This window comes from Macaca thibetana, chromosome 3 (genome assembly GCF_024542745.1).
Source record: "Macaca thibetana thibetana isolate TM-01 chromosome 3, ASM2454274v1, whole genome shotgun sequence".
Lineage (NCBI taxonomy): Eukaryota > Metazoa > Chordata > Mammalia > Primates > Cercopithecidae > Macaca > Macaca thibetana.
In genome coordinates, this window is record NC_065580.1 from 162,703,053 (window position 1) to 162,727,905 (window position 24,853).

The 24,853-nt window shown below is 42.2% G+C and overlaps 2 protein-coding genes across 28 annotated transcripts in view; one reads left to right on the plus strand and one right to left on the minus strand.

Moving 5' to 3' along the window:
- ATP5PO (ATP synthase peripheral stalk subunit OSCP) overlaps positions 1–24,853 on the plus strand; it is a 1,173,690-nt gene that overhangs the window by 820,210 nt on the left and 328,627 nt on the right. The window contains exon 1 of one of the 21 annotated variants that reach the window (XM_050784673.1): positions 24,268–24,271. The exons of the other annotated variants lie outside the window; for them this stretch is intronic. The gene's annotated coding sequence lies outside the window, so the exon portion shown is untranslated. Of the gene's footprint in view, positions 1–24,267; positions 24,272–24,853 lie in introns of those variants that run through there. 21 annotated transcript variants of the gene reach the window in all.
- The window catches only part of MRPS6 (mitochondrial ribosomal protein S6), a 519,933-nt gene that overhangs the window by 105,556 nt on the left and 389,524 nt on the right, over positions 1–24,853 (minus strand). Inside the window, exon 1 of one of the 7 annotated variants that reach the window (XM_050784655.1) lies at positions 20,140–20,581. The exons of the other annotated variants lie outside the window; for them this stretch is intronic. The gene's annotated coding sequence lies outside the window, so the exon portion shown is untranslated. Of the gene's footprint in view, positions 1–20,139; positions 20,582–24,853 lie in introns of those variants that run through there. 7 annotated transcript variants of the gene reach the window in all.

Consider the following 24,853-nt stretch of genomic DNA (forward strand, 5'->3'; position numbering starts at 1 on the left):
TTCTCCTCCTATGGTTTAGGGCAGCACGCTGTGGTGGTTTTCCTTTGACACTTCCAGTAAGCCGTCTTCATCTCCTGCCTTGGTTCCATCTCTCTCCTTTAACCCCCTTTGCATATTTGTGTGCACCCGATTTTCATTCTTTTTATTTGCTGAGCCAGGGTCTCACTCTGTCACACAGGCTGGAGTGTGGTGCCATCCCAGCTCATTGCCACCTCCAACTCCTGGGCTCAAGCAATCCTACTGCCTCAGCCTCCTGCACATTCTCATTCTCCACCTGGGTCTCTTCCCTGAGTGATCTTATTCACATCCACCAGTGACATATTAATGACTCCAACATTAATATGCATCTGCAGCCAAAATCCTGACTTGTCTCCAGGTGCAAAACGGCCCATGGGTGTCACCACCTGGATCTTTATTTTTGTGCTTTCTTTCATACCTCTTTACCCAAACTTGATATTTCTCCTGCATTCCTTATCTAGGTCAAAGAACGTTTCCACTCATTCATTAATTCAGTCATAAATTCTGATTGCATATTTAATATCAGCCAGGCACAGTTTTAGCCACGTATTCATGAAATACGATAGAGAGTAAAGTCACCAAAGGCCTCAAGAAGACAGTCAGCAAAACAAACGAGCAAACAAAGACCAGATATATCTTATAATGTCAATGACAATAAACATGGTGAAAGGCAAGGCATTTTAAAGTCATCCTCAGTTCCTTTCTCCTTTACTCCCTACATCTGCATGGATACTAAGACCTATCCCTTGACGGTCTCAATATCCCTTGAAAGGAACCTTTCCTGCCTCTCCAAATTGGCATTGCCTTAAGTTGGGCATTAGCACCTGTGACTTCCCACCTCTGACCTGGCCTTCCTGTTACAGGTTCTTGCCTGATCCATCCTCCATATTTTCTCTGGTGCTTTTCAAAATTATCCCCTCCCCTTGTTAAATACCTCATGGGTTCCTTTAAGCACTGTAGGATAAATTCCTTGACATACTATACAAGGAAACTAATTTCACCAGTTATTTGCCATGTGTGAAATGCTCAGTGAACATGTGTTGTACACACACAGGCACATGTGCACATAGTGCACACACAGAGAGTTTATTTACATGTATACACATATATACTATATATGTGACTATTTGGAATATAGATGTGAATATATACTATATGTGACTTTATGGAATATAGACATAAATATATTCCTTATAGAATAGACGTATGTATTCCATATAGTCACAGAACGATGCCATTATCCTTCTGACAACTTGGTGAATCCACATCATTTTTCACTTTGTACAGGAGCTAGAACTTTCCATAATCTGGCCTGACCTTTCTCCCTGAAGTTTCCTCTCCTGCCCCGCCCCCAGTTCACCTAAAATCCCATCTCAGTGTCCTACTTTTCCATCTGATATCATTTTCACACCTTGGAGCCTTTGCTTATGTTGTCTCTTCTTCCAGGCATGCGTTTGCTTCACTTTCTCTGTCCAGTAAGACTCAACCATCCAGACGCTTCTTGTTAGGGAATGCTTCTTCCCTCCAGCCCTCACTGCCATCCTTTTGCCCCAGGAAATCTCTCCCTCCTTGCCACTGCCACAACCCTTTGCTCGTAATACCTTTTTGTTGAGCACCTACAATGTGCTAGGCACTATTCCAGAGACTGGGAATGAGTGATGAATAAAGTTAAGTCCATGCCCTTGTGGAGTTGGTATTCTACTGGAAAGAAATGGAATATAAACACATAATTTCAAATAGCAACACATACTGAAACAAAAATAAAATAAAGCAATGGGTAATCAGATGGAGGGGGTGAGTCCAGATGTATCAGTCTGCTCAAGCTTCCGTAACAAAATACCACAGACCAGGTGGCCTAAACAGCAGAAATGCATTGTCTCACAGTGCTGGAGGCTGGAAATCAAGATTAAGGTGTTGCCAGGGTTGGTCTCTTCCGAGGTCTCTCTCCTTGGCTTGCAGACGGCCGCCTTCTCACTGTATCCTCACATGGTCTTTTTCCTCTGTGTGTTCACACCCCTGGTGTCTCTTCATGTGTTCAAATTTCCTCTTCTTGTAAGGATACCAGTCAGATGGGACAAGGGCCCACCCCAACCATCTCAATTTAACTTAATTGCCTTATTCAAGGCTCTATCTCCAAATATATTTATAGTCTCAGGTGCTGTGGATTCAGGTTTCAACATATAAATTTGAGGGAGACCCACAATTCAGCTCCTGACAGCCAGGAAGCTGTCCTTCCTCCCCAGGTGGGGACAATCACAGCACACTATCAAGAGGTAGCATAGCCATTTGTGTCCACACTCATCTCCCACATGAATCACTGTGCAGTGAGTGTAAGGATCATGTCTTACTTCCCTTTGGCCTATATCACCTACCATATATGCAGTAAGTGTTTATTGAATAAATGCATAAACCAATTGGCTTTTAGAGACAATTCGTTTTGGGCTCAGAATCCAATCAGTTGTCCATATTTCAAATTTAAAAAAAATCATCTGATAGCTTAGTACAAAATCCTAGTGACACAATAGTGTGCCTAATTTTAAAGCTATTCATATCCAAGCCACCTGAATGGCTCACACTTTTCCCATTCGTTTTTCCAGTGGGCATTGTACCACATCCAGCCATCTGACAAGGAGAGTAAATTGCATCTGATTTTCCAATTTTGAAAGCTTGAGGATTATTTCTGGCTTGGAAGCAGTTCAGTCCCAGGAATATCAATGCCAGCATCTGTACTAAAGTTAATTTGTTTCTCCATCTGTGCCATTTGTGAATCTACCCATTTGAACTCTTGGGAAAGGGAGGTAGCTGGGTGAACCCTGCAGTCAGAGAAGACAGTAAGCAGGTGGCTTCCTCTCAGGGAATGCACAGAGCAGCACCAGAGGGAGGAACCCAACTGTGAGGCATCAAATCGTTCCTGACACTCTCACAGAATACATGCAGCAGATGGAGAGGGAAAGGGATTGAGAATTTTCATCCTCCTACCTTGAAAGTAGAGTGGCGACTTAGGCAGATCACAGGCACGATCACATTTCACATTATATGTGGCTCCTTAATTAACATTACTTTTTGTTTCAGTGGGAAAATAGCACATATCACCTTTTATCACTAGTTCAAGAAAAAATATTATTTTAGGTCCTAGTTCTATGTTCTTAATTCCGGTATCCTTACCCTTTATAGATTTGCTGCCAGTGAATTCAGATCTGTGTGTGTGTGCGTGCATATATATTTTATTACTTAAACAGCCTACCATTTTGTCTAAAACATTTTAAGCAACTTATAAAACCACTTAAAATATAATAAGATTGTATGACTTAAAATTGGATAAAATTTTTGCATATGGCCTTTACTTGAAATGAGATAGACTTTTTGTACTATGTCTTTCTCACTGAGATTTGCTAAAACATAATTAAATCCTTCTGTATACGTATCTGATGCTCGGAAGAAAATAATGCTGCTAACAGAAGCCCAGCATAGTATCTCTGGAAATAGGGAAGATTATGTTCCATGTTTCAGGCACATTTTTGCACAACAAATGAAAGGGAATTGTCTTGTGTGAGGAGCAGTCATGAAGTTCTAAATGCTTTAGTTTCTCAACCTTGGTGTCAAGACCTCTCAATTCATGCACATGTACAGTCCAGCATGTCTCCAATTACTGTTATGATGGGCAGGGAGGTGGGGTGGAAGACTGAGAGGTTAGAACATTCTCTAAAAGGAAAGCTACTCCAGTTTTATTTCATATTGGACTGTTAGGGAGTCGTGGGAAGTGGGGAGTAGTTGGAAAAGAAGAGAAACAAGAGGGAATTTCACAACAATGAAACACTGAACCATAACACCAAATACTGAGGACCATGGATGGTAGACTTGTGGCAGGATATGATGTAGGAGTTAAGAAAATAGGTCTGCTGGCCGGGCGCGGTGGCTCACGCCTGTAATCCCAGCACTTTGGGAGGCCGAGGCGGGCGGATCACAAGGTCAGGAGATCGAGACCACGGTGAAACCCCATCTCTACTAAAAATACAAAAAATTAGCCGGGCGCGGTTGTGGGCGCCTGTAGTCCCAGCTACTCGGGAGGCTGAGGCAGGAGAATGGCGTGAACCCGGGAGGCGGAGCTTGCAGTGAGCCGAGATCGCGCCACTGCACTCCAGCCTGGGCGACAGAGCGAGACTCCGTCTCAAAAAAAAAAAAAAAAAAAAAAAAAAAGAAAATAGGTCTGCCTTCAAAGTGGCCGGGTTCTAGCATCAGCCCTGCTGTTTGCTAGCTGTGTGACCTTGCCAAAAGTCACACACTTAACCTCTTTGGATCCAACTATACAAAGTGTTTCTTATTCTTCACTTCCTTTTTGAAGTGAAAGAGTCAGGCTAGAAGAGCTCTTAAGAATGTTCCTATCTTCGTCTGTTCAGTGTTGCTATAAAGGAATTCCTGAGATTAGGTAAATTATAAAGAAAGGTTTATTTAGCTCATGGTTCTGCAGGCTGTACAAGAAGCATGGCACCCCCATCTGCTCTACTTCTGGCAAGGGCCTCAGGCTGCTTCCACTCATAGCAGAAGGCAAAGTGAAGCCTGTTGTACAGAGATCACATGGCCAGAGGGCAAGCAACGGGGAAGGTACCAGGCATGTTTCAATAGCCAGCTCTTGAGGAAACTAACAGAGAAATAACTCACTTACCCCCAAGGGAGGGTATTGACCTGTTCACAAGGAATCCACTTCCATGATCCAAACACCTCCCATTATCCAACACTGGGGGTCAAATTTTAACATCAGGTTTGAAGGGGACAAGTATCCACACCATAGCAATTCCCTTTCAGTTTTCAGCAGCATAACATAACAAAGAGGTGCTCAAGAAGCTGGTGGAGAAGTGCTGCCCTCCCGGGAGCTGGCTGGAGAAAAGTTTATTCTGTTTACTTCTGTTTATCCTGTTACCCAGTGTGGGCCCTGGGAGGATTAAGCCGAGGCCTGGGCCTCCAGGGGCCTATCTAGATTCTCCATTAGCTTGTCAAGCTTTGCCCTGAATAGCCCATTACTAAAAATGTTGATGAAAAAAAAGACTGTGTACATCTTTTTGGAATACCTGACTCTCTCCCTTTAGTGTTTTACAAACTGTCTTAGTCCTTTTGGGTTACTATAACAAAGTGTCATGGACTGCGTAGCTTATAAACAACAGACATTTATTTTGCACAGTTCTGGAGGCTGGAAGTCTAAGATCTGTGTCTTGTCCTAGGGAGGGCTGTCTTCCAGGTTGCAAACTGCCAACCCCTCCTTGTGTCCATATGGAAGAAGGGGAAAGAGCACCCTCTAGAGTCTCTTCTCATAAGGGCACTAATTCCATTCACGAGGGTGCACCCTCATGACCTAATCACTCCCCCAAAAGCCCCACCTCCAAAGATCATTACACTGAGAGTTAGGGCTTCAACACAAATATTTGGGGAGACACAGACATTCCGTCTATAGCACAAACCCACCATCCTAAATTTGTGGCATCGTATTTGCTCTTGGGAAAAGCAGACAGATATGGCCCTAAAGTGTGATGTGTTTGAATCCCTTTAGAATGAGCCAGCAGCCATGAAGCAAAAGGCCCTCATCAATCTTTGTATTTTTCTTTCTAATTTTCTATAAACTATTGTTTTCAACCCATTATTAAAAGTTTCCTTCATCTCACACCAGTTAGAATGGCAATCATTAAAAAGTCAGGAAACAACAGGTGCTGGAGAGGATGTGGAGAAATAGGAACACTTTTACACTGTTGGTGGGATTGTAAACTAGTTCAACCATTATGGAAAACAGTATGGCGATTCCTCAAGGATCTAGAACTAGAAGTACCATATGACCCAGCCATCCCATTACTGGGTATATACCCAAAGGATTATAAATCATGCTGCTATAAAGACACATGCATACGTATGTTTATTGCAGCACTATTCACAATAGGAAAGACTTGGAATCAACCCAAATGTCCATCAGTGACAGATTGGATTAAGAAAATGTGGCACATATACACCATGGAATATTATGCAGCCATAAAAAAGGATGAATTTGTGTCCTTTGTAGGGACATGGATGCAGCTGGAAACCATCATTCTCAGCAAACTATCGCAAGAACAGAAAACGAAACACCGCATGTTCTCACTCATAGGTGGGAACTGAACAATGAGATCACTTGGACTCGGGAAGGGGAACATCACACACCGGGGCCTATCACGGGGAGCGGGGAGGGATTGCATTGGGAGTTATACCTGATGTAAATGACGAGTTGATGGGTGCTGACGAGTTGATGGGTGCAGCACACCAACATGGCACAAGTATACATATGTAACAAACCTGCACGTTATGCACATGTACCCTAGAACTTAAAGTATAATAAAAATAAATAAATAAATAAATAAATAAATAAAAAGTTTCCTTCATCTATGAACTCTCTAGGCCCACATGAAAACTTGAAAACAAGCCAATTAAACAATTGCAGCTAGGAACAAGTAAGCACATTTTATTTTACCTCCTGGAAAAGGAGCCCAGCCCAAAAGATCTCAGCTCCAGCAGGCAGCTGGAGACAAAGAAGGACTTCCTACCAGTAGCTGCTGAGTATCCATGGAGTTCCCCCATGACACTCAACCTGGGGGCTCCAGAAATCCAGAGAGGACAGGAAATGAGAGCAGACTTGCATCTCCTTGGAGGGTGTGGTTGGGGGTTTCCCCAGGAGAATGCCTGAAACCACGAATGCATAGACCTTAATGGATTAACAAGAGGACTTCCAACAGGACCCAGAAGAGGACCTAGCTAGGTGGCCAACACACACATTTCTGTGGATTCCCTCTCCACTCAGCCCTTTGCTCAGCTCTCTGAGATTTGAGGATACGGATGCAAACATCATTCTGAAAAAGGTACCTCTCTCCCCACCTGCCACCAGTCCATGACCTTAACATGGTAAGACTCACCAGACTGCATCATAAGTCTTTTGGATTTTCCAAGATATGGGTTTTCACTTTGTTTCACAATGCTTTGAGCAGTTTTTGAGTTTTTTCAGATATTTATGTTTCTCCTTGTCTAGAGTGGACATGGGTGAGGCTCAACGGGTTTTTCCTGGTGGCAGTGACCATCAACTTCTTGAAAGCAGCAACCATTCCATTTTTAAATTTATGGATTCAACCAATATTTATTGAGGATGTATCAGGCACTGATCCAGCTGCTGAATTTCTAGTTCTGAGCAAAACAGATAGGGCCTCGACCCTTAAGGAACTTAGAGTCTGGTGGAAGGGACAGGTGTTAAATTTGCAATTGCAACAATAAATATAAAAGTACACACCGTGGTTGTATTGACAGACCAACAACTGGGCAGGAGTAGAGGGTTAGTGTGTGGGAAAGAAGAACCGTGGAAGTTGGAAAAGAAGCACAGGGTGCTAGTAAAGAGTATAACGGAGGCCTCAGTTAGGTTAGGAGGGGGTCAGGAAAGGCCTTGCAGAGGAAATAGCCTGAATGATGAAGGAGCCTTAGCCAGGGAATGATTTGGGGACTGATGGGGTCTGACTGAGCCCAGTAAGAAGTGGAGACGAGGGCATGCAAGGAGCTGGAAGGTAAAGAGGGGTAGATCCACAGGGTCTTCAGGAAGTGCGAACACTTCCGTTTTAAGCCAAGTGCAGTAGGAAGCCATTGATGGGTTTGGGGCAGGGTTGTAGGCTGATTTGGTTTCTACTTAGAGGAGATCACTCTAGCTGCAGAAGTGGAGGCCACAAATGGATGTGAAGAGACAGGTAGGAGGCTAATGGTGGGGGACTCTAGGTGAGAACTGTTGGTGCTGGACCTGGTGGGGGCAGTCGAGATGGAGAGAAGTAGACAGATTGCAGACATACTGAGGAGGAGCCAACAGGCTCTAGTTGTGATGCACGAGATAGTGCTGCAGGAGCAACTAAAACAGGTGGACAGTGACTTTGCTTTTGTAAGGGGAATACACTGGAGGGTCAGGTTTGAGAACAAGGTGAGGAGATCCACCTTGGAAGTGTTAATGTTGAGGAGTTTGGGAGAGCAGCAAACAGAGCTGGCAAGGAGGCAGTTAGATATTAATGTCCTGAAGCCCAGAGGAGAGTCAAGGCTGCCTTCTCCGTGATGCCTGGCAGGGCTCTGCATCCACTAGACATGCCCAATGCATGGCTGTTGATCTAAAGCAATCACAGAACCCTAAATGCTCACCTTAGTCTGCCACTTACCCTGGGGCTCCCAGGAACCCTCATCTCAGGAAGACTTAACAGTCACTGTCGCCACATTTTGGAAATGTTAAAGTCCAATCACAATCACTCCAGATAATTGCCCAGAAGGTACCAAAAGAGTTAAATGCATAGTAAGTATTAAAATTATTTATCCTCAGCTTCCTCTCATCTTAAAGTTTGTATACTCAAGTCCCAATATAATAAAATCTGGATTAAGCTGTTGTAGAGCTTAATGGAGCCAAGTGACTATGCCAAGTCTCGGTTAATACATTTTAAATGAAAACACATCAGCAAGATTTAGAACAAGGGTCAGGAATCATAAAATAAATACCACAAAAATAATTCTCCATTGTGAAATGACGGGTGTCATGCCCCTGGGAGTCTAAAATCTCTTCTGAATTAAACAATCTTTTCACTTGGAGACAATTAGCAAACTGTTGGCAGGCTATGCTCTTACCTTGAGAGAGGGAAAGAGAAAGAAATTCAGAAAGTGAAGCCAGAACCTTGTCTACCTCTGTTTCCAAGGTTGGCTCTAAACACTGTCAAAATGTTATTGCTCTGGTTCGAGGAAAGAGACTGACAGACCAACAACTGGGCAGGAGTAAAGGTTAGAGCCTGGGAGAGAAGAGCCAAGTTGTGCAAACATTTAGAGCCTTCTAGAAGCTGAATGAACTTCTATCTCTGGGGATACCTTTGTTTTCTGAGGGCCACAGGTGGTATAGTAAACTAATACTGTTTGCCATCCATCCCTCTAACACCAGTCTCATCTTGAATCCTGCCAGAGAACCTGGTGCTCCTCTCAGGGAAGTAACTGAACTACAGACATTCTTTGCTCTGGTGATAGTGAAGGATGGGTCTCATCACCTTCGGGGGCTTATTTTGCCAGTGCCCGCAGTCTTTTCCAAACCTCTACAGGCACTTTGTGTTCCCAGCTAATGCTGGAGCAGTGCCCACTCCTGAAAGGCTGAGCCATGGGTCTTCTTTTCAGCTGCAGTGAGCTCTGTGCCCTCACAGGCAATGCCCTTCAGTCAGGCAAAGGCAGGGGCCGGACGCCATGTTTAAACTCAGACCTGCCTCAGAGTCTGTCCAAACGCGGTAGGGCTCCTCCTTGGGAGGCCTTGCGATCTGCATGTTTATCAAAGGGACACATCCCAGCAGGAGGATTTCCTGTTGGTGCCACTATCCTGGGTCTTGCTGAGTTTTAGCCTCTATGCTCAGCCTGTCATGCCAGTGCCCGCACATGGTGACTAAAATGCCCCTTTCACATTTCCAAACACTCCCCTAAAAGAGGTGGTCCCTGGTAATAACCACTATCAGGGGAAACCCCAGAACAGAAGGAGTCAGGGACCCAGGGCTGTGTCTTTCTTCTACCTCAGTCACACCCAGGTCTGGGACAATCAACAGGAACCAATGCACCACTGTGTTACCAGCCATGGAACCTGGAAGCTATTCCTAGCCTCTGCCCCCCAAATTTATCCTGAGCATGTCCCCCACGGGTGGCTCAGATGGCATGGTGAAATCCGGGGCTTTCTCCTACAAGTCTCTAAGCTGCCTGCCTTCCGTGTCGCCCACCCTACCCAGCTCAGTCTCGGGTGGGCTGAGAGGGGTCGGCCATGTTGCCATCTTCCCTACCTCTCATGGCTTCAGTGACAGCATCTGTCGTGGTTTCTTCTCCTCACATGATAATCGGAGACACCTGTTCCTTTACAGTAGAACCCAGAAAGAGCCGTTATTAATAAATGCCCCAATGGGCTTTTACATTTCTTGAGTGTGAGGATGTGAGGCTGAATGAACAGTTTAATTATGTGAGCAGGGGGCCAGGAGTGGGTGCTGACATGACTGGTAGCTCTGTTATTCTCAACAGACATACTGCTGCCACCCGACCAAGGCTAGAGTAAACACAGCCACATATCTGAACTGAATTTTGACAAGACCCTGTTTCCAGACTCTTCTATGTCAAAAGCAGCTGTATCTACCACAAAATGGAGGTTTTGTCCTTGAAAAACTTAATAATTTCAAAGAGAGAAGGGCTGGCCAGTTTGTGAATGGTATAAACACAGTGGTCTCAAAACCACAGGTGATCCCAGGTGGTCAAGATGAAGGAAGAAAGAGGACACTTTTCTGAGGGCTCACGCAACCAAGCATGTGTGAAATTCAGAGTTAACTGACAGGAGCACATGAGTGGCCCAGCATGGGTGATTCCCAACCTCACAGTGGGGCAAATGGACCACAGCAAGAGGTCTCCAGGCCAAAACATGAGTATCATTTACCCTAATTAAATCTACTCTGCAGGGGGCCTGAGGCATGGCTATCATGCGTTGTGAGAACCTTTGGACAGCCAAGCAACTTGTAGCCACTAAGTCTGGCTCAGAGAAAATAAACAGCAATCGACATCTTGGCCTAGATTATAAATTTAAATTTTTAGGGAAGTTATTTTCCAAGATTGGATCAGTGTTTCGCTTCATTATTTTTTATATATATATAAAATATATATATATATTATTTTTTTCCCATCTTCATGCACATTGCTACTACTGGCTTCTGGCCAGGTCTACTCTGCCAAGAGTAGAAAAACTATGAGAAAAGCTTTTTTTTTTTTTTAACATTTCTAAACTGACTAGAAACAGAAGGTGCAAAGAATCTAGAGAGTGGTTGGCAAGAGGAGAAAAAAAGAGAGATGTATGATTTGGAGGCCAGAGTAGAGAGAGATTGCAGAGGAAGAATATCTAGCACTTAAAAATGAATCTTACTGGGATGGGATGAAAGATGGAAAAGGAACCAAAAAAGGAAAGCCCACAGTTCAAATCCAGAGTCTGGAAGAATGCTGGAAGCCTCAGTAGATTTGGGGAGTCCATATCAGCTTGGTGCTTTCAGTGATTCCATCCAAGCTCATGTTCAAATTCAAAGGAACACCATGGACAGGGCTTATATCCAGAATTTCACCAGCTCAGAGTTTTCTCGAGGGTCTGCTTCCCACCTTCCAAACTCTTTACTCTTTTTTAATCTCACAGAATTTCATTTTGCTGTCTTTCTACCTAGAATCTTCTATCTGTCTCACCTCTGTGAATGAGCAACACTCTCAGGTAGCCTGGCCATCTCTGATTTGTCATCATCTCAAAACCCATTTTCTATGATCCACTCTCCAACCCATCCCATACGTTGCAGCCCACTCCACGCTCTGCAGTTTTGACAAGTGAAACCCAAGTTTTCATCTGAAAAAAGGTTAGAATGTGCCACACATGAGGCTAACTCAAGTTTCCAGTTGTCTGGGTCAAAAGGGGACAAAAGGAAGAGACAGGAGTCAGGAAGGGAACTTGGGGAGAATACAAGCTTATTTTTGTACATGGTAAGTGCAAACCGGAAGTTGGATCTGGAGCTCAAGAGCTAAGAGAAGGAATAAATTTTGGGAGTCAGCATAAAGGTAAAAGATAAATCTATGAAGGTGCTTTGTGTGAGCAATTTCCATGGCCACCTATAAATTCATCTACATTTAGACTCATCCTTATATTTTTGCCTCTTATATCTGTATTCAAGATGAATCCCCCACCTATAGTAGTAAGTCCATTCCTTCCCACCTCCTTGGGAACATCATTCCAACAAGTAACTCCTTTGTTGTATCTTCAACTGTCTTTTACCACCAGATCTTAATATTCAGCCTACAAACATGTCCAAATCTCTCTTATCTTTAAAATAACAACAAATTAATTAAGAAAAAAGAAAAAAATTCCCTCCTCTGACCCTGACTGTCTCCAGCCACTGCCTTGTTTTCATGTTTTTTGCTTTCCTAAGAAGAAAAGAGATTTGCCTGGAAGAGGAATAGATACTCACTGCCTTTACTTCCTCATTTCCCATCAATTGCTCTCTTGCTAAGGTCACCAGTAATCTCCATGTCTGCAAATCCAGTGGATTTATTTCAGTCCTCATCTTATTGGACACTTCTAGATATAACATTGTTGTTCCTTGAAATTCTCTGTTCCTTTTATCTTCATGGCTCCTCTTTCCTGGTTCTCCTTATTCTTCTTTGATCTCTTCTCATTGGCCTTCTTTGAAGAGCTCTTCCTCTACTACCACTACGTTGGTATTCCCCAAAGTTTTAATCTTGGACCATATTTCCTGTCCTTCTGCATGTTCCCCATGGGCAATCTCTGTGATAGATTTCTAATTTAGTTCCATTATCACTAGAGAACACATTCCATATTATTTCATGTCTTTTAAATTATTGAGACTTGTTTTATGCTTTAGCGTATGATCTTAATGAATGTCCATATGAAAATTAAAAGAATGAGTGTTCTGTTTTTGTCATGGGGAGCTTCCTATAAATGTCAGTTATATCACATTGTTCACATATTGTTCTAATCTTACATATACCTATTGATTTTCCTGTCCTATCAGTTAGAGAAAGGAGTGTTGATATGTTCAACTACAACTGTGAATTTGTCCATTTATCCTTTCAGTTATGTTAGTTTTTGCCTCATGTATTTTGAAGCTCTGTTATTGATGAATATACATTGAAAATTGTTTTGTATTCCTTATAAACTGATCACTTTATCTTTAAGAACTCTCCTTTTTCATCCCTGTAATAGTCCTTGTTCTGAGTCTACTTTGTCTAATATTAATATGGACAATTCTGCTTTCTTTGGATTAGTGTTAATAGAGTATGTATTTTACATCCATTAACTTTTAATCTATCTGTGTCTTTGTATAGTTTTTTGTAGGCAGCGTATAACGGGGTCTTACTATCCAATCTGATGGTCTGCCTTTTAATTGGGATATTTAGACCGTTTGCATGTAATTTAATTATCCATATAGTAGTATTCCAGTTTGCCATCTTTCTGTTTGTTTCCTATATGTCCTCTCTATTTTTCACTCTACTTTCCCCTGTTTTACTTTCTTCTTTTGAATTAATTGAGAATTTTTTATGATTCATTTTATCTCCATTACTGGTGAGCAACTAAAAAGGTAGAAGTAAAATCTGGTGAGTGTGGTGACATGAAAGTCAATATAAAAGAATATTTTTAAAAAAATTGAAGTAATCAACACTATGTTACATGCCTCTGAGACCTTGAATAAATATAGACATAAAAATGATTGTAGAGTTTTGCAACATAGAGGTCAATCTGGTGACCTCAGCAGAAACAACCTCAGTGAACTGGTGGGGTTATAAACCCAGTATAAATGGGATGAGGACAGAATAAAAGATGAGGATGAGAAACAGGTACCATGGGCAACTCAAAAAGTTTTTCTATTAAAGGGAGGAAAGAGAATGTGATGGTGATTCATAAAGTATATGACATCAACAGGAATTATTTGTTAAGACAGGAAATATTAGAACATATTTGAGTGCTGGTGAAAACGATGCTGTAAAGAGAAGAAGACTGATAGATTGATGTTAGAGGAGCTAGAGGGAGCAAGTACCTTATCAAAAGAAGAAACGGTAGGTTCTAGAACACACGTGGAGGGGGTAAACTTTGGTAGGAAAAGAGTCATATTGTCATTTGTGGAAAAAAAAGCAGCAAATATGTGGGGCAAACATAAGATTGGCTGGTGATTTTTTTCTGTGAAAAGAGGAAGGAATTTCTATGTTACCTCATGTTCTCAAAGATGTGAAAGTAGACATTATCAGCAGAGGATGTCCGTATGTAAAAAGTGCTATAACAAAGGAGTTCTAGATCACAATGTATGGACATAGAGGTTAGTTCCGGATGAGGGAATCAGACAGATCTTTTTAGAAGTGGCATTATTTGGCCGGGCGCGGTGGCTCAAGCCTGTAATCCCAGCACTTTGGGAGGCCGAGACGGGCGGATCACGAGGTCAGGAGATGAAGACCATCCGGGCTAACACGGTGAAACCCCGTCTCTACTAAAAAATACAAAAAACTAGCCGGGCGAGGTGGCGGGCGCCTGTAGTCCCAGCTACTCGGGAGGCTGAGGCAGGAGAATGGCGTAAACCCGGGAGGCGGAGCTTGCAGTGAGCTGAGATCCGGCCACTGTACTCCAGCCTGGGTGACAGAGCGAGACTCCGTCTCAAAAAAAAAAAAAAAAAAAAAAAAAAAAAAAAAAAAAAAAAAGTGGCATTATTTGAGCCTGGTTTTGAAAAATGGGTGGAATGTAAATAGACATTCATTTGTTGGCAAATATCCACAGAAATATTATAACCACCCATGAGCTATGCCATGAGCCAGACAGGGTCACTGCCCTCAGGAGCCACTAGACAAAACTTGGAAGGGGTTCCCAGGCAGAGGAAAGAATAGGAGAAGGAAAATAATGGATGAGAAATAAGGGAAATGGGCAAGTGATAACCAAAGTGTGGAAGACCATAGGTGGAAGATTAAGGAATTACTGAAGATTTTTGAGCTGTGAAGCACTACTAATCAGAGTTATCTGTTATGGGGAGGCCAGGAAGCCAGGTAGCAGAGGGCAGGGTCCCACATTCATAAACAGTCTTAAATTGAAGCTTTTGACATTATTTCCAAATGAGCTCATATATCCAGTCATAGCAATACATTGATAGAATTGAGGGATGTTTATTCAGCAGATTTTAAACTTATGCCCTAATATTTGTCTACATAACCTATAATATCTATGAAACCCTACTTTTTATAAACCCTATCATTTTTGTGGGTGGCACAATTATATTCAACTTGGATTTTCATGTTTAAAACATTGATTTGTTAAATGGAAATATTTAAAATATTCCACCATTTGAGGGACTTGGAAACTGTCTGTGTGTGTGATATATAGCAAAATTCTTAAAAGAATGGAAGTGATAAAGATGCAACCACTGAGAGGTTCTGCTTGGAATCACAGCATCATTACCTTTCGTGAACTGAAAATAGCTTTCTTCTTTCTGTAGTCTTTTATGGTATGCTAAGAAGCATCAGCTGATCAAACAGATGGTAAATTATTACAGTTCTTTTATTAATGTCAACTCTGGTCTCATCATATTAGCAATGGTCGCATATTGCAACTCATTCTGCTTTTGCAGGCACTCTGTACCAATTAATAGAATTTAATTCCAGTCCATTGACATTTTTAAAAGGGTTTCAAAGTAAACAATTTGATACAATTTAATTACAATGCTTTGAAATTCAGCTAAGATTAATGGAGTTAAAGAAGAACATACATAAAATTCTTGACAGACACAAAGTGATTACTAAATGAAACTATCATGAGAATACAAAAGATACTTATTTGAATTTCAATTAGCACTGAGAAATGAACCCTGTATGCAAACAAAATTAGAACACACATTAAGCAATGCTGAGGGTAGAAACTGATGTCTCCAGAACACACGAATCCATATCCTTCACTGTCTGCCTTCTCCACAGACCCAGGCTAAAACATTGATAGAGTCATTAAGTATCTACACAGCATTATATGAAAAGAATTACAAAAGTACAAATGTTTACTGATCAAGAAAATTTCTCTTGCTATTCGTCTATTAAAATTTTATATCTTTAGTTAAATATTACCCTGTTTTTTCTTCTTTGTTAGAATCCAAATACTTTTGGGCAGGAATTTGCCTGACCCTGAAGAGCCACATTCAAATCTTGATGAGAACAAAACATATCACTCAGGGCTCCTGGACTTGCAGCTGCTTATAGTAACTATGTGGATTTTAACTTGGCTGCCTTTGGGGAGAGAAGACATATAAATTTCATTGGGAAAGGCTAGGTTTCTAGCTATAAATGTGGGAAGATGGATGTGTGCATGCGTGCTGTGGGACTAAGAAGTGGAATACTGTGGGCATCTGTTGTTGTGTCTGTCCCGCACCCCATTTCCTTTGTGGGACCTTCTCCTCTTCCATACCAGTCATGTGATTATGGACAGAGAGACAATCTCAGCAACCCAACACCATCTGTCAGCACAGAACAGGGCAACCAACACAGTCCCTGATGATCAAAGTACCAATTATTCTAACTACAAGGGCTGGTGCAAGTGTAATTCCTTTTCTGGCATTTTTCAATTGAAGCTGGGATAAAATCATTTTAGAAATCAGAAGATCCCAGGATGAAATGCAGAATGTAGGGGAATAAGGTACAGTAACTTTGGAAGTGAGTGGAGTCTGTAAGACTGAAGGTTAAGGAACTGTACATAAGCCCAGCACTGTACTCTAGCTGATAAAGTTGTTTCCCATGAGGGTACAGTTAACAGCTCTGAAATCATTATATATATACTGAAACTGAACAATTAAGTAAATAGATGGCAGATGGTAAGAGCCAGGTTTCTTACTGTTAGAGTGGGAGGTTACAGACAGGAAAGGGAAAGAGTCTAGAATGATCTATGTAGTAATAGATTGGAGTTGGAGACATGAGTATGAACTCATATTTGGCTTAATATAGATACAGGTAGTTGCATATAAAAATATTTAAGATATGTGTAAATACACAAGTTAGTATACCACACATACATATATCCTTACTCTGTCAGTTGAGGGGGTCTAGATTCAATGACCACTCAGTTGCAATGAGCACACCTACCACCTAGATCTTGGTTTATAATAGCATTCTCCAATAAAAGGAACCAGGCCTCCTTAGAGAAATGGCTGCTTCTAGGACTGGAGCAGGAAATAAACATACAAAATAATCCTGGGACATCTTGTAGGGCCAAAAAGTATGAAAGTGCTCAAGAAAAAAAGCAAGAACAAAACCCCCACATTTCTATGTCAAAGGGACACAGGAACTAACTGAAAGAGCTCTCAATGGCCAAAGGTGGGACAATTTGAGCAACAAAATTTAGAAAGTAGTATTGGATGATAACCCAATGTATAAAATAAATATCAGTGAGATCATACTCATATAAATAAATGCCCAGATAAATACATGGGGGAGAATGAGTAAATCTCTTATGCAGAAGAATTCCAAATAATCTCTGTAGGGTAGAGTACACTTCAAGAAGGTAAACAGCTCTCCATTCCTTAAGTGTAGGCTGTACATAATGACTTCCTTCCAAAGAGTGCAAAATGGAAAGGGGAGAAAAAGAGTAACTTTACAGTGTGGAAATATGAAAAAAACACTGCCTCAGCCATGTGGTCAAGGTTAAAATCAGCAGTGATAAATCATGTTGATAGTCTGTACATCTGATATGATGTGATGAGAATGGTATTTCACTTCTGTGGTCTTCCTCCCCAAATCCAATAACCTTAGTCTAATCATGAGAACAACATCAGACAAATCCCAGCTGAGAAACAGGCTACAAGATACCTGACCAGTACTCCTTAAAACTGTCAAGGTCGTCACAAACAAAGAAAATCTGAGAAACTCTCACAACCAAGAGGAGCCTAAGAAGTCATGATAATTAAATGCAGTGCGGCATCCAGGATGGAATCCTGGGACAGAAAAGAGACATTAGGGAAAAACTAAGGAAATCTGAACAAAGGATCGACTTTAATGAAAAATAATGCCTTTATATCTGTTCATTAATTGTGACAAATGTATCATACTAATGTTAATTAGTGAACATGTAAAATATTAATAAGAGGGAATGTGGGGCACATAGGAACTCTAGGCTATCTTCACAACAATTCCACAAATCTCAAATCCACAAATGTCAAATCTCCACTATTCTAAAATTAAAAGTTTATTTTAAAAAATGACCCAATATCAGCAGAGCCAGTTCTCTCTCCAGTTACACTGGCAGCTCCCTGGTGTGGGAAGTGGGGAGGAGAGGTCTGAGCCCTCCCCAGCTGGCCATGACCGACCTGACTACTCCCCCACTCTTCTTGACCCCTGTTGTTTCTAGACTTCCTGTTCAAGGTCCCCCAGATCTGTTCCTTGGATCCACCTGGGATCCCCTTCTTCCACCACTCTTTGGCACAAGACCCAGCTAGGACTCCCCCTGTCCTTCACATCATTTTCTCCAGGTGTCCCAGGCATGATGTTCATGGTTAACGTGAGCCCTCACTCAATGCCGGTAAATACTTAGAAATATTGTGTTGTAACTCTGCTTCTGCCCATTTTAGTAGGAGGAGCTATTTTTCTACATAAGACATTGAGAGGGATTTACCAAGAAAGAAGATCTAAAGTTTTCTCAGACTCTGAAGAACTAGAACATTCTCAGACTCTAAAGTTCCAACATACCCTTGCCCTTCCCCCAAGGCAATGCACAAGGATCCTTTCTTATAAACAGCTGCAAATCATGCATTTGGCCCATAAAATTTGTTCTGGCCCTAGCCTCATGCCTTAGAGTTTCCCTCTCCCTATTTCCTAGCTCTACTGCCACCACTTCTCTCTGCAACCTGAAGGATCAACTTAGTACTATGAAGACTCCAGTTAGATAGGCTCTTCAACAGGGCCACAGCCATGGGTTTGCATCAGCTGCTGCTGTGTGCAAGTTGTTGCACCAGTATGCATCAGTCAAGAGGAGTGTGTAGAAATCAGAAAAAAAAATGGAAATTTCGTAAACTTTATTCTGGAAAAACAGCCAAGACATCTGGAAAAGCACTAAGGAAAGGATGCATAAAGGAAAAGGGATTCAATAGGATATGTTTTGTTTCCTGTGGCTGCTGTAATAATTTATGATAAACTTAGTGACTTAAAACAACTGAAGTTTATTTTCTCATGATTCTGGAGGGTAGACTTCTGAAATCAAGGTGTCAGCAGGGCTGTGCTCCCTGCAGAGGCTCTAGGGGAAGAGACTTCCTTGCCTTTCCCATCTTCCAGAGGCTGCAGGCATTCCTTGGCTTGTGGCCACATCACTCCAACCTCTACCACCATCTCCACATGGCTATACCCTCTTCTCTGTGTCTCTGTCTTCTCATTTTCTATCTCTTATAAGAGCATTTGTCATTAGATTTAAGACCCATCTGGGTAATCCAGGATGATCTTATCTCAAGCTGCCTGACTTTACTTAGTTATATTAATAAAGACTCTTTTTCCAAATAAGGTCGCATTCAAAGAATCCAGGACATTCACATATATTTTGGGGGACCACCATTCAAACCACTTATATTAGTCTGTTCTCATCCTCTTAATAAAGACATACCCAAGACTGGGTAATTTATAAAGAAAAAGAGGTTTAATGGACTCACAGTTTCACATGGCTGGGGAGGCCTCACAGTCATGGCGGAAGGTGAAGGAGGAGCAAAGTCACATCTGACATGGTAGCAGGTAAGAAAGCATGTACAGGGAAACTGCCCTTTTATAGAACTATCAGATCTCCTGAGACTTATTCACTATCATGAGAACAGCACGGGAAAAATCCACCCCCATGACTCAATTACCTCCCACTGGGTCCCTCCCACAACACATGGGGATTATGGGAGCTACAATTCAAGATAAGATTTGGGTGGGGACACAGTCAAACCACATCACCACTCCATGGAACTGAAAAGAAAACGGTTAATATAATTGCCCCTCTTAAGCATGAGAAAAACCAAACACCCCCAAGTGTGGTTGTTTGATGGTGAATGGGTATTTTGACACATTGGGCACAAGCAGGGGCATGATACATTTGTGCTTCATTGGATTTCAACCTTGTCCACTTGAACAAAATGCAGAAGCCCAGGCTTCACTCCAGACCAACTGAATACAAATCTCTAGAGGATGGGGGGCCTGGGTATCAATATTTTTCAAAGCTTCCCCGGTGATTCTAATTGTACCTAGGGCTAAGAACCACTGGGCCAGGTGAGACAGGAAGAGTTGTAGATCCCATTGTTTTTGTTGTGAAGCTCCCAACCCACCCTGGGAGCAAGTGGAAGACAGCCCTGTCCCCCTTCAAGCCCGCTGACCCAAGCAGGCATTTCTCAGCATTCAGCCGCTAGAGATGTGTGCTAGGGACCTGCCTCTCCAGACCTGGGTGGAGTTGACCTTCTCAGCTTCTCTTTTGCCAGTGTCTGTGTGGTCTCCCAGACCCACGTGCACACACAGGTGCACACACACACACACACACACACACACACACACACACACACACACATATTGTTCTCTTACCATAAGTGATTCCTCCTTCTTTCTCTATTTGAGATCTTCCTCCCCAAATGGGGATATTCCAGCCAATGTTAGGAATCCCTACTAAGAACAGCGTTGTCTTCCTGAAGATTCTCCCCCAGATGGAAACCACATCTTTACCTCATCAAACTGTTTCTTTTCTAATTAGTGTACATGAAGTGCTAGATCCAATGAGAAAGACAGGAGTCAGCTCATTCGAGTTCTCAGATTTATATTGAAAGGAAAATTAGATCTGCATTGATCTAAAACAAATACATACTCTTGGTCAGATAATGAAAAATGCACCAAATGGCTTTTTAAATGGAGCACAAATATGCTCCGATTGTTCTTTTTGTTTGTGTTTTGTTTTGTTTTGTTTTTGAGATGGAGTCTCGCTCTGTCGCCCAGGCTGGAGTGCAGTGGTGCAATCTTGGCTCCCTGCAAATTCCACCTCCCAAGTTCAAGCAATTCTCCTGCCTCAGACGCCCGAGTAGCTGGGACTACAGGCACTTGCCACCACGCCTGGCTAATTTTTTTTGTATTTTTAGTAGAGAAGGGGTTTCACCGTGTTGGCCAGGATGGTCTTGATCTCTTGACCTCGTGATCCGCCTGCCTCAGCCTCCCAAAGTGCTGGGATTACAGGCATGAGCCACCGTGCCTGGCAGCTTCGATTGTTTTTAATGACACTCTCTTTACTCAAGTGACATCAAAGGAAGCACCAGTTAACCAGAAGTGAAGCCAAACTGGCTTGCCTTTGAAAGGGAACAAGTAACTCACTATCGTGTAATCACCACTTAGTTAGGTCCATTGTCATTTTGGCTCAAAGTGACTCCTCAGGCTTCATGCCAATTAGTCTGAAGACTACAGGAAAACCTGAGGGAGCAATGCCCAGGCATTAAGAATGGGGAAAAGATGACTGGATGCTTCTCAAGGTTGTCATTCTGACTTAGCAAAAAGGAAAAGGGAAGACAAAGTAAGAAACACCCCCAGTTAATGCTGATCTTGGTTGGTAAAAGAACAGGAAGAAGAGGAAAGGCCATATCAGAGTTGCACTGGGTGATGATGTGAGAACATAACATTCCCAGAGAAAAGCATCAAATAAAGAACATTATACTCATTTCTCTGGATCACTGCATACCCAAAGGCAATAAAAGGATCAAGAGTCAATTTATAAGAGAAAATTCACAAATACTAAACCATTATGTGACAGTCATTAGTTCTACCTTCCGGGTTTTTCTGTGTCTTCTCTTGGTCCCATGAGAGAATCAAAGGTCCCTTGCTCTTGAAGTAGGATATGGCCATGTGACTTGCTTTGGCCAATGAAATGGCAGAAGGAGTAACATGTGTAACTTCCAGCCAGACTGTTTAATAACCTATACATGATTTGCTACTCTCCCTTGTCTACTGCCTCAGTGTCCAGCAGCATTTCAGATGGTGGCTGCCCCACCAGCCTGGCCCCTAGAATGAGGACAGGAACAGGTCAACTCACAGTGGGAATCTAGCACAAGCAAGAAATAAACCTTTGTCATTTTAAGTCACTACAGTTTTTTTTTTTTTTAGACGGAGCCTCACTCTGTCACCCAGTTTGGAGTGCATTGGCATGATCTCCGCTCACTGCAACCTCCACCTCCCAGGTTCAAGCAATTCTCCTGCCTCAGTCTCCTGAGGAGCTGGGACTACAGGCGTGTACCACTACACCCAGCTAATTTTTGTATTTTTAGTAGAAATGGGGTTTCACCATGTTTGCCAGGCCAATCTCGAACTCCTGACCTCAGGTGATCCTCCTGCCTCAGCCTCCCAAACTGCTGGGATTACAGGCATGAGCCACCATGCCCAGCCGTCACTACAACTTTTGAGATGTTATTACCACATCTTAATCCAATGTAATTAGATTTGTTTATATGACATGAAAGAAAATGTTCAACTTCATAAAATTCAAGTACCTGTGAAATTAGCCAAAAAGGAATTAAATGATCAAGAAACCAATGCTAAGAATGCTGGGTATAAAAAAATACCTTGTTGATAGTTATTTGATTTGATAATTTCTGGAGCATGATCTGGTATTATCTAAAAAGAGTAAAAAAAATTCACATCCTTTAGCCCAAATCCCCTCCTATGAATTTATTTTATGGAAATAATTCAAACGAATTGTTGAAAGTTAATTATACAGAATTGTTTACAGAAACTCTATTCATAATGGTCAAAACTAAAAACATCAAAATGCCCATCAATTAGGCAAGATTAAGTAAATGGTAGCAATTAAATTATTTAATAATGAAGTGACTAAAACCTGTGCAACAGTACATATGACATAAATTCAGTGAAAAAAGTAACCCACCTCTGCCCACTAATTACAACCATAGAGATATTTAGTTCCTGCAGAGTAAGTACATCTTTTCTCTTGAATACAAGTCCAACTGGGTAGGAATTTTCTGGATCTTGTGCTCCACCATTCTGAGTATCTGGAATAATACTTGGGACATGGAAAACATTCTTTTATATATTTGTTGAGTTACTGAATTAATTAACCAAGTAATTACTCTTCATAAAAATTAATCTTCATAAAACCCCTCAAAATCAAACACAATGTTATTATCCTCAATTTATAACTAGAAAAAAATGTGGTTTTCAGAGGGTTTTGTTTTTGTGTGTGTGCATATTTTTCAATGACATCGTTTCAGAATTTTTAAAGAACCCCCTCTGAGGGGAGCCTAACTCCTCAGCTGTCCTTCTCCAGACGGTCTCTCCTGAGAAATATTTCTTCTGTGGTACCCAAGAGGCAGGGTGAGGCTCAGAGGTACACAGAGGCTTAGAAGCCAGGCAGGGGCAGGAGGGTGCTATGCCAGGGCTCTCTTTCTTTTGTCTGAGTTTAGGTCCTGGCTCCAGCAGTTCTTTCAACTCCTCTGAGCTCAAACATAAGTATGTCTTGGGAGAGACCTCAAAAGTAAAAGAACCTGTAAACAATACAGAGAGTTACACCAGCCTTGGAGACTCAGTTTCCTCATCTACCTGCGTCCTAGGGCAATTATAAGAATCCAAAGGAGAATGTACATGGAAGTGCTGTGTATAATTTAGAGTTTTCAGTAAAGATTTATTTTTTGGTGAGGGAATCACGGTACTGGGGTGGCAAGAGCATGAGGTAAAACTTATTGGGTGGCTGTGGCTCCCACAAGCCTGGATGATCTGTCTCCTCATCCAAGTTCAGAATGGAGGAGGGAGACAGGGCCTTCAATGGCCAGGCCAGTTGTCTACACCCTGGTGGTTGGTCCAAACTCACTTTCCTTCCTGCCACCCTCAGACATCAAGCAAAACATACACATTCTGTGCACACCCAGGAACCACCAGAGGGGCTGGTGAAAATCTGCAGATTGGCCAAGGCTTAGTCCATCCAGTACCTCAGGTGACACCTAAAGGAGGAGATGGGTCCGAGCTGCTCCTTGCATTTGTTATCTATTGCAGTGTAACCAATCATCCCAAAGCTTAGCAGCTGAACGCACAAACGTTTGCCATGTCAAAATTACTGCCAGCTTTGCTGGCAAAATTACACACACAGCTTTGCTGAGTGCCTCTGGCTCAAGATCACTCATGAGGTTGCAGTAAAGCTGTCAGTCAGGGCTGCAGTTTCATCTGAAGGCTTGACTGGGGTCAGACAGATTCATCTTCAAGCTCACTCATTCTGTTTTTGGCAGATCTCACTCACTCACTGTGTAGGTCTCTCCACAGGGTTACCTTACAACATGGTGGCTGGACTCCCCAAGGACGAGTGATTCAGTAGAAAATGAGTACCCAAGATGGAAGGCACTGTCTTTCCTCAGCCTCCCAAGTAGCTGGGACTACAGGCACGTGCCACCATGCCCAGATAATTTTTGTATTTTTAGTGGAGACGGGGTTTCACCATGTTGGCCAGGATGGTCTTGATCTCTTGACCTCATAATCCGCCCACTTCAGCCTCCCAAAGTACTGGGATTACAGGCATGAGCCACCACACCCAGCCAGCACTGTCTTTTTATAAGTCCATTTTGGCAGTGGCATTCCATCATTTTTGCCCCATTCCATGTGTTAGAAGCAAGTCACTAAGTCCAGCTGACATTGAAGGAGAAGGGATTACACAGCACATAAATACCAAGACCTGGGGATCACTAGGGGCCATTTTGGAGGCTACCTACCACTCTCCTCCCCAATATTCACTTGGTAAATGAAGCAGTGCTGATATCTCAACCAGAGGCCACACCACCTACCAGGGCTCAAAAACACACTACAGATCCAGTCCTGTGACCTAAATGCCCCACATTGGGTTAGGAAGTTGGCAAAATCATATCAGATCTACACACAAGAAGAATCACCTAGGAATCTGCATTCCAGGCACATCCCACCTCTAACACTCACTCACTCAAAACAGAATGATGAATTTGTTAAGAAAACATACAGAATAGTGGTTAACAGTGTGTATTCGGGCACCAGACTACCTGTATTTGAATCTGACTTTGCTGTTTCATTATTGTGTGACCTTAGCCAAGTTACTTAACCTCTTCTCTCAGCCTTGGTTTCCTCATCTGTAAATGGGAACTTATTTCATAGGATTGTGCTGAGGATTGAAGAAAACAATAGGTTTTCTTTCTAAAGAAAGAAATAGTGTCTTTCTTTAGAATAGTGTCTGGCACATAGAAAACTCTCAATACATGTCCATATTCTGATCATGCTGTTTGTTGTTGGAAAT